The sequence below is a fragment of the Gastrolobium bilobum genome, unplaced genomic scaffold (genome assembly GCF_033153095.1).
Source record: "Gastrolobium bilobum isolate Gb01-03AN ecotype WA unplaced genomic scaffold, APGP_CSIRO_Gbil_v1 utg287500, whole genome shotgun sequence".
NCBI classification, from domain to species: domain Eukaryota; kingdom Viridiplantae; phylum Streptophyta; class Magnoliopsida; order Fabales; family Fabaceae; genus Gastrolobium; species Gastrolobium bilobum.
In genome coordinates this window covers 1-10,013 of record NW_026896595.1, presented here as the reverse complement: position 1 = coordinate 10,013, position 10,013 = coordinate 1, and the positions used below count along the sequence as shown (strand labels likewise).

Here is a 10,013-nt window from a genome sequence, read left to right as displayed (position 1 = left end):
CGTGGGCTTCACGTGCCACCTTCTGCCGGTGCGTGAGCACTATTCCAGCGGCTTTTTAATGCCGGTCTTGGACAGAGAAGCTCGTCTTCTCCTCCTCTTTCTGGATCTGTGGTTGGTTCTTTGTGGGTCTGACTTTTTGTGCGCACCTCTTCTTGATTGGTAATCAGGTTCGTTTCTCTTTATTCGGTTTATATCTTTGTGATTTAATACTATGGCAGCAAACTCTCCAATTCATTCGGAGGTCAATTCTCCATCTCCTCCTGTGAGAAATTCTCCCAATATCATCTCTACCAATATTGGGTCCATTATCTCTTCAAAATTGAAGGGATCTGTTAATTACAAGAACTGGGCCACCTCTGTTCGAGTTTGGTTCTTTGGACAAGGATATGGGAACCATCTCACGACTAAGTCTACTGATGTCCCTAAGGAGGACAAGTCTGATTGGGAAAAGATTGACAACCAGCTTCTGAGTATCCTCTGGTAATCCATTGATCCGATCGTCTTGGATATCTTTTATTCATTTCAAACTTGCACTGAAGTGTGGGAGGAAGCAAAAAAACCTCTACACTAATGATGTTCAGCAACTCTATTTCATCATCTCTCAGTTTGTGGAATTGAGCAAATCATCTGACATTCAGATGGAGACATATATTGGCAAGAGCCGCTCTTTTATGCAGGCATATTTGGATATGCTGCCTTACCCTACTGATGCTACTGCATATCGAAAACAGGTGGAACGTCTCTTGTTCCTTTGAGATCAGCTATGGTCCAACCGATGGCTCCTTGATACTTTTTGAGCTTGTCAAGCAATAGTTCTTCTTGTTCCTTTCTAAGAAATGAAGAAATGATCACAGGAAGGGTGTTGTTGTTCCCCAGATATGCATACTTCAAATGTTGGGGAAGGGGTTTTAGTTCTAAATCAGGAGGTTTTTTTGAAGAAGGTCTTTTGAGCTGCTTCTCCTTTTAAGTTCTTATCAAAGGTTCAGGCCTTCTTTCTTGCAGATAGCAACTCTGCTCTTCCTGTTGTGGATCTTCTTCTTCTTCCTCGTATTCTTCTTCCTCTGTTTTTCTGCTAGGCTGGTTGTCTAACAAAGTGAGAGCAGAATATTCTTCCAAGTCTTCTCCTTCATCCTGGAACTTTATTGCTTTGACAATATTGAACTTGATCTCATCGTCATGAACTCTCATAGTTAGTTCCCTTTTTTGTACATTGATAACTGCTCCTCCAGTTGCTAGGAACGGTCTACCCAGAATGATGGGAACTCAACATCAGCTTCATAATCCAGAATGATGAAGTCAGCGGGTAAGATAAATTTGTCTACTTTGACTAGCAGATCTTCAATATTCCCTTCTGGCTTGACGATGGATCTGTCTGCCATTTGCAAAGTCACCGTGGTGGGTTTAGTTGGTCCAGTGGATAATTGTTTGAAGACATATAGGGGCATGAGATTGATGTTGGCCCCTAAATCACACAAGGCTTTCCCTTGGTACGTGTCTCCTATAATGCAAGGAATGGTGAAGCTTCCTGGGTCTTGAAGCCTAGGTGGGAGTCTGCCTAAGTACTGGCAACTCTCTTGTGTCATTTTTACAGTCTCATATTCCGTTATTCCTCTTTTTTTCGAGAGGACATCTTTCATGAATTTTACGGACCTGGGCATCTGTTCTAGTGCGTCCACCAGAGGAATGTTGATGTGAAGTTGTTTTAAAATGTCCAGGAACTTTCCAACGTGCTTATCCTCCTGTTGCTTTTTTGTTCTTTGATAGAACAGAACTTTTGTTGATATTTGCCTGCTTTGAGTAGGACTGATTGGTTGGTTGTTGGCCTCCTTTTCAGGTTATGGGTTATGTTCATCTGTGACTGGTGATTGTTGCTGTGCTTTTGGGGCTGCTTCAGATGCTTCAGTCTGTTCCTTTTCCTTTGGTTGAACTGTGGGTTGTGTTGTGGCTTTCCCACTTCTTAAGGTGACAGCTTTGATTTGCTCTGAAGGGGAGATAGGTGCTACTTTTGGCGAGGTTGTTGAAGGAACGTCAGTACTCCCTGCTAGTGATCCTTGTGTTCTAGTTTGAAGGTTGGCAGCAATCTGCCACAGATGGGACTCAATGTTCCTGACCACTGCATCATTCCTGGTGACATATTCCTTGACATAATTTTCCTGGGTGTCGATGTGTTGGTCATCTCTGTGGAACGGAACGTAGTTGTTTCTTCTTTGTTCAAACGTTCCACTGCTGCTACCTTGCTGATACTGCTGCTGATTGTTGTTGAATGGTCTCTGGTTAATGGGTGGCCTCCATTGGGTGTTGTGGTTCTGATCCTTAATGATAGTTCCTCCAGGGCTTGAATGTGTATTTCATCCTGCTTGTTGATTGTCTCTGGTGAAGTTCCTATTGCCAAAATTTTCTGCATAACACACCAATGCAGTGGATGGGCAGTCTGTTGAGTCGTGAAGGTCACCACAGGCTGAGCATGGTTCTGTTTCAGTTTCTGTGAGTTGTAAGACTTCCATCCTTAGTGCTGCTTGGTCAGCTCTCAGGTTCTTCACTTCATTCATGAGTGATGCCAGCTGGGCTTCCATGGCTGTTTGTTTATCCAGTTCTAGAATGCCTGGCTTCCTCACTGGGCTCACTCTGTCTATTGGCCATTTGAGACATCTTTCAGCAGTCCCTTCTATGATTTCGTACCTTGATTCAAGTGTTCCTATAAAGAAATATCCTCCTGCAGCAAAATCTAGGTGAGATTAAGAAGTATGGTCAAGTCCCTTATAGAAAGATTGTAACACTCTCCAACTCTCTACCCCATGGTTTGGACATTTTCTTATGATGTCCTTGTATCTCTCCCATGCTTCATAGAGATTTTCTCCATAAAACATTCTGAAGTTAGAGATTTCAGCTCTAACATCAGCTTGTCGAGACATTGGGAGAAACCTCTCTATGAACTTGTTAGAGAGTTCTTCCTATGTGTGGATTGATCCAGGGGTGAGAGTTTTCATCCATGTTTTAGCTTTTAAGCCCAAGGAGTGAGGGAACAACCTCATTCTCATGCTCTCCTCTGTTACACCCTCAGCTTTAAAATTATCACAAATATCTTGGAATGTTGTGAGGTGTGTGTAAGGATCTTCTGCAGGGAGTCCATTGAAGACCCCTGCTTCCCTAATCATGTGGAATATGATAGGTTTTAGTTCAAAATTTAGTGCTACAGGGGGAAGGATTACTCCCCTATCTGGTTTGTTCCTGAAAGGAGCAGCCAAAGTTCTGAAGTTCTATTCAAGGGGAACCTCTTCATTGTTATTATTGTGATCAACCATGTTTTCAGGAAATTCTTCCCTGAGGTTCCTTCTTCTCCTATGGAGTGTACGTTCTGGCTCAGGATCAAAGAGAAACTAAGGTACTTCAATGGAGTGGTCATAGTCTGTTTCAAACTCTTCACTCATAAACCAATAGCACAGGGTATATATATGCACAGCAGATTCAGTGATAAAGAGAAAAAAATATAAAAGTAAAGTCAGATATACAGTATATGTGTTAGAAAACAATGATAAGAACAACAGTTAGTGTTTCTATTCCCCGGCAACAGCGCCAAAAACTTGTTGGGTGGTTTGCTGATGGTGAAAATATATAAGTTCTGATAGAGGACGTTCCTTTGTTCTTGCAGAACACAGATTTGTCCCTTAGTTCCAACCCAAGTGCACAAGTGCACGCATCAAGTAATAAAGGGACTATTAATGCCCAAATTATCGTTCCCACGAGGATAGAGTGCTAATTATTGTTTTATCACTGTTTATAAAGAATGAAAATGAGAAGAAAAGTTAGTAAATGAACTGTCTGGTCAAATGTTCCCTACTGTCTTGACAACGTTCCTCAGGAACAGTAGGTTCGATCTGATGGCAAACAGTTGCTCGCTACGTTATGTATGTGATCCTTCCTGTTTAGAAGAAGGTGAGATAATAATCATTGGAGTTTTTATAAGTACTAAATAAAATAAAATAAAAACTACTAAAACATAAATAACTATAATCAAGAGACAACAGGGTGGTGGTTAAAACAGTTTAACAGAAGGAATAGATTCACTGCTTCACTCTTGTAAGAATTTATCTTCCAATCTCAATCTTCATGATTTCATAACAATTTTGATGTTCACAATTTATCACAAATTAAAATATAGCAACAAACTTTAAAAAATTAAACAAATTGTTAGATAACTTGATTTCATTTATTTTTTATCATCAAAACTAGACAATGTGTGAGTCCTAACATACCTAATTGTATTTCTTATCTCGGTGTGAGGATGTAGACCCCTCTTTTATATGGTGGTTGTCATGAGTTTAAAAAGGCTTAGAGTTTAATTAGTACCTTATTTTTTTATGCTAAAAGCTACTTTTAAGTTAAAGTTAAAGAGCTTTAAAAATAAAGCTGAAAACTATTTGATGATTATATACATTTTTTAGCTTAAAAGTTCAAATTAAAAATAAGCTGATACAACTTAAAAAAAGCTCCTCCTAGGAGCTATTGACTTCTTTCTTCATTATAAGAAAAAGATCTTTTTATTATTAGGGCTTTTGTAAAAACCTGTTTGCCCTAACTTCTGCTTACAAGAAGATAAGCTAAAAAGAAAAACTTTCCGAACAGGCACTGGGAGGTGTTTAGTAGGAGGATTATATTTAGATTCCTGGGAAAGTGAGGGTGAGTTTCCTAGAATATCATGTTTGGTTCAACATTGGAGAAATTTTTTCCCGAAAAGTTAATTTTCCAGAATTCAGTTTTGTGTGTACTTTTTAAACCAAAATACCATCTAGAAGGTGATATTCCAGAAACCCCAGACGATGGAAAAATACAGATTAATTTTTCAGACAAAAATAACTAAACATAATATCAGGAAAATTAACCCAATATTTTCGAGAATATTTTGGCCTATAAAATAATTTTTTGGTAACATTCCCCCAAAAACTCGCTTTTTACCATATTTTTTAAAATCGTAATTTCTGGATAAAAAAAAAAAATTATCTTCTATCAAATGCCTCTCAAGGTTTTCCCATTAATTGTTGAGCCCAATGTTTAGTGGGCCTAAGTTGGATAATATATCTAAAACAATTATATTATGGGGTTTGCATTTGTCATTTAACATGATAAAACAAACTTGCCTACACAGACAACATTTTGTGGGGCCCACACTTTTTGAAGAAAAAAAAAATTATGGCACGCAAAACGAATCTCTATAACATTACACAATCACTTTTCCTACAACATAACTCTTATAAAACCCTTATATTATATAAGTTTTCTAAGTAACTTCTTGTTTCCTCAAAATATCTTCATTGCTCTCGAATTACTGAATACTCCGTACATCCTTGCTAAAATTAGAAAATAATCATTACACTTAGTTTTATGATTAATGACATATGAGTTATATTTTTTCTTCTTATTTTTAATAAAGAAGTACCTATTCCTGTATCACTAAAAATATGCCCTTAGACATAAAACGGGCAGTGTTAAAATGTGTCAATACCTCGACAAAACATAGGCATTTAATCAATAACTTTTTAAAAAATTCTAATCGTATATTTAACTAAATAAAATAAATGCGAATAAGTTGAAATAGTTTATAATTTGTGTTGAGTTAAAGTAATTATTGTCCAATTCTAAAATGATACTTGCTGACCCTAAAACTTTACCGGTTATTTGGCTTGACTTATAGTTAGTTTGAATGATTGAGACAGACCTAAATTGATATCTTTAACCAGAACTATATTTATATTTGCCAGAGAATTGCTCCTAACATGTGTGATTTATAGTGTGCAATATGCACACGGATTTTTTTTTTTTTTTACGTATACCAATTCTTTGAGTCGGTTATGAGTTAGATAATATATTATTTATATATAAAAAACATGTACTAATTAATAAGGGAAAATTAATATAAAGTTACACTAAGAATGAATATTTAGTTTTAATGGATATAAATATTCAAATCGTCAAAAAAAGTCACATATTTTTTTAAGAAATAGGGACTATTGAATGCTAATAGTGTCTTTTTGTTTTCACTAATAATTATTTAATACTAAGTAAAATACTATATTGAAGGAAAAAAGTGTTTCTCCTATAAACAAGAGATAAAATTATTATATTTTTTTGATAAGCGAGATAAAATTATTTATTGCAACTCTAAAATGATGTCATTTTGGGATTTAGTATTAAAAATAAAGGGTATTTTATAAATTTTATTTTTTCTTTTATGATAAATTTTATTAAAATATTATTTATTTTTATTCCTAAACCCCAAAATAATGTCATTTTGAGGTTGCACGATATAACTTTATCTCTTATGATTCAATACATTAAGTTAGGAATAAATAGGGGTGTAAATGAGCAGAAGCTTGTCAAGGGCCTGAGGCTTGGCTTGCTTTAAGCTTGTCTTGGTCTGACTTGTTTAATAAATAGAACGAGCTTAAACTTTAAAAAAAAAAGCTTGTTTAGCAAATAAGCTCAATCCTAATTTAACGAGGTTGACTTGAAAGCCCGTGAACTACCCCGATATATTATTATAATAAACAATATATTTTTATGTCACTAAATTATTAATCCTATTTTTATATCAAATTGCACATATGAAAGTGCCGATGGACTTTGGAATAAGTGCTAAGTTTCCTTGGAGTAGCATGAGGATTGATAGTAGTGCTAATATGTAATTTTTCTTTTCTTTGGTTAGGCGTTGTCAGTGGATATTGATTGTTAACCTCTTTGTTCCAATTTGAGGATGAGAATGTTGGTGACATGAGATGCGATTCAATTGTTTGTCCAGTTTGTTTGGTTATTTTAATAAAGGTCATAGTCATAGTAACTGTTTTTTTTAATATTACAAATTGATATCACTGGAAATTTTTAAAGGTTAGTCTATATTACATACTTTTCTTAAAATATTCTTCCCCTACATTCTCTATTTCACGAGTTGGATCAATGTTTAAGAAGAAATTGCGGAATTCATTATTAAAATATATGTGGATTGAGTGGGTTCTATGATTATTTTTTCTCTGACGAAGGAATATAGAATTTGATGCATTTATAGTCTCAACATTTGAACGTATGTGAGTTTGGAAAAAATACATTTTATAATTATAAATGAGCCAAGCCAAGCCCTTAATTTTTTGTAAACAATCCAAACCAAGTCTAGAATTTAGCTTATACCAAGCAAATAAGCCAAGCCAAGCTCAAAATATTTTTCATAGGCTTGGTTCATTTAAGTTAAAGCTAACTCGACTCAGCTTATTTACACCCCTAAGAATAAATTTGTAGGAATGATTTGTTCTGTGATTATTTGTTGCACTACATAGTTAAGAGTTATAAATGAAGTTTTATATGTATTTACAAAGTTAAAATGATTTGAAAATGACTTATTCAGTTATTCTGCTATTGGTAAGCCAATTATTTTCATTGAGTGACTAATAGTAATTAGGGTTGGCAAAAACAAGCCAATCCGTCGGGTTGGCTCGTAACCCGTCAAAAATGAGCCGGGTTGGGTTGGCAAAAATGAGCTGCCAACCCGACCCGAGCTAGCTCGGGAAAAAACGAGCCAACTTGCGGGTCAAACGAGCCAGCTCACGGGTTGAGTTTTTTTTTTAATAAAAAAATATATATATAATATACCAAAATGGACAAAACCCACACATGTTGTCTTCGTCTTTCTACCTTCTCTAAAACCTAAGTCCCTAATCTTCTCATATCCCTGGCATTTTTATATTGTTAGGCTATGCTGGCTCTGTTTGGTTCAAATATCTTACCCACTTGGTAGCAAGTTGTTCTGATTGTTTCTTGATGTTGTGCAAATTTGTTATGAAAAAAATTCGAAACTAGAATATTTTGCTTTTATTTCTCATTTTGTAACCCTTTGTTTAAGCTGATAAAAGCCACATAGTTGGTGCATTAATACTACATGTTCATTTGAATAGGTTGAAAACGAGCCAACCCGCGAGCAATTTTTGAGCCAACTCGCGAGCTATTTTTTTAAACCAACCTATGAGCCATATTTTTGAGCCAACCCGCGAGCCAATCCTAACTCGACTCGGGTCGGGTTAGGTTGGATTTTCTGACTCGATTTTTTTGTGAGCCAACCCTAACCCGGCTCGTTTTTTCGAGTTGCATGCGGGTTGGGCCGGGTCGAGCCGGGTTGGCCCGTTTTGCCAACCCTAAATTAGAAATAAATAACGTTTTTTCTGTAAAGTTACATGACATTATGAAAAAAAATCATGATTTACTATGTTTTTGGTTAAGTGGTCACTTCTTTTTGGTGAACACTAATAATTACGTATAAAGTTTTATATTAAATTAATGAAGTGAACAAGAATTTAGCGAATGATTATTGTTTGCTATTCAGTTGTTTGTTGTTTTCATTGAGAAACATAAAAAGAAAACTTTATAATTATTACATGTATATGAGCGGTTATTTATTTAAATAATTACTGCTTTCATATGTATAAAATAAAATCTAATAGTTTTCCCCTCTAAATAAGGTTTATGTTTTTTTTATTTTAATAATCTTTTTTTTTAATGTTATTTGAGTTGTATATTTCTTTGTTGCAGCCATTGATATTGTTTTTCTAATAATAATATTTTAACTTTCATGCTTAATATAATAAGGAGAATGTTATATTTATAAACTTTTTGTTTATAAATTTTTACAAACTACACTAGGTATGACCGGTCATACTTCAATCAAGAGTGTATAACCAACCATACTTAATGTAATTTGTAAAAAAAAAATTGTAACCAAATCATTCCCCATATTATAATACATTAAAATCAAATTCTTCATAATATCTCATTTACTTTAAATTACATGGATCCAAAGTTATGGTGGTTGCTAGGGATGGGCATGGGTCGACCCGAACCGAATTTTTTGGAGAACCGAACTGAACCGATTTAAAATCGGTTCGATTCTTTGAACCGATTTTTTTTTTTAAATGAAACTGGTTCGGTTCGGGTCAAAACCAGTTCGGCCCGAACCACTTATGAACTGGTTTCAAACCGGTTTCGAACTAGAACCACTTCCGAACCGATTTCGAACCAATTCCGAACCGGTTCTGAACCGGTTTTAAAGAAGATTTTTTTTTTAAATAGCATTTAATGCTGCTATTTCTTCTATGTTCTGAACCGGTCTATGTAACGTTCAGGTAAGAGAATACTATGTCATTATTACTTGTAAAATTTTATCCGCAAATCTTTGAAACATTTCAATTAACAACAATACAGAATGGCTTGTAAGTGACTGTAAACATCCATTAACAAAGTCTATTAGCTATGAGCCAAAACCATGGGACGTATTTGAAAACTCAAGTGAAATTATAAGTAGTCAACTAGTTTTAATTAAAGATTTACGATTAGTAAATAACATACAATTGCTATCTATCAACATCTTTGCTGTATAACAGCATAGGATACAAATGATGACACTGGAACTAATTATCTGATCTATTTGTTTCTGTTTCTTGATCAGTACTGTCCACTTTGGACCACCTGTTAATCCGATTACGAGCTATGGTAACCTGCAAAGAATGATTTCATCATGTTTAACCTATAATAAAGGAATGTAGTAATTAGAACCAATCCGAAGAAGGGTAAATAAATCAAATACCTGCTTGTCCCAATTACCTGATTTCATCATTTTGTTAAGAAAATGAAATCAGCTTCAATGATCTGGCTTCTACTTACAGTTTCAATCAAAAATAAAATGAAATCAGCTTCAATGAACTAAATTGCTAGACTAGATTCTACATTGGCTAATTTTAAAAACATACAATGCAAATGATATGAAAGATCAACAATTCCACGGTTCTTCAATTTCCAGAAACTCAGATTGCATCTTAATTCTTCACCAATAGCCAAGCAACAAGAGATACAAGACTGATAATCACCAGCTTTTAAGATAATTGTACAATCAACAGTTGAAAGATGAACAGTGAGATAAGCAAGTTATAGAAAGGACAAGAAGAATCATTCAAATCACATCATCAATGGTTTCAAGCCTT

At 35.0% G+C, this 10,013-nt stretch overlaps 1 non-coding gene across 1 annotated transcript; it reads left to right on the top strand.

Annotated features, from left to right (window-relative positions):
* The first annotated feature begins 2,790 nt into the window (after window positions 1-2,790).
* On the top strand, window positions 2,791-2,897 carry LOC133300804 (small nucleolar RNA R71). The gene has a single exon (XR_009750101.1). It is a non-coding gene; the product is annotated as a small nucleolar RNA R71 (small nucleolar RNA).
* Window positions 2,898-10,013: the final 7,116 nt, after the last annotated feature.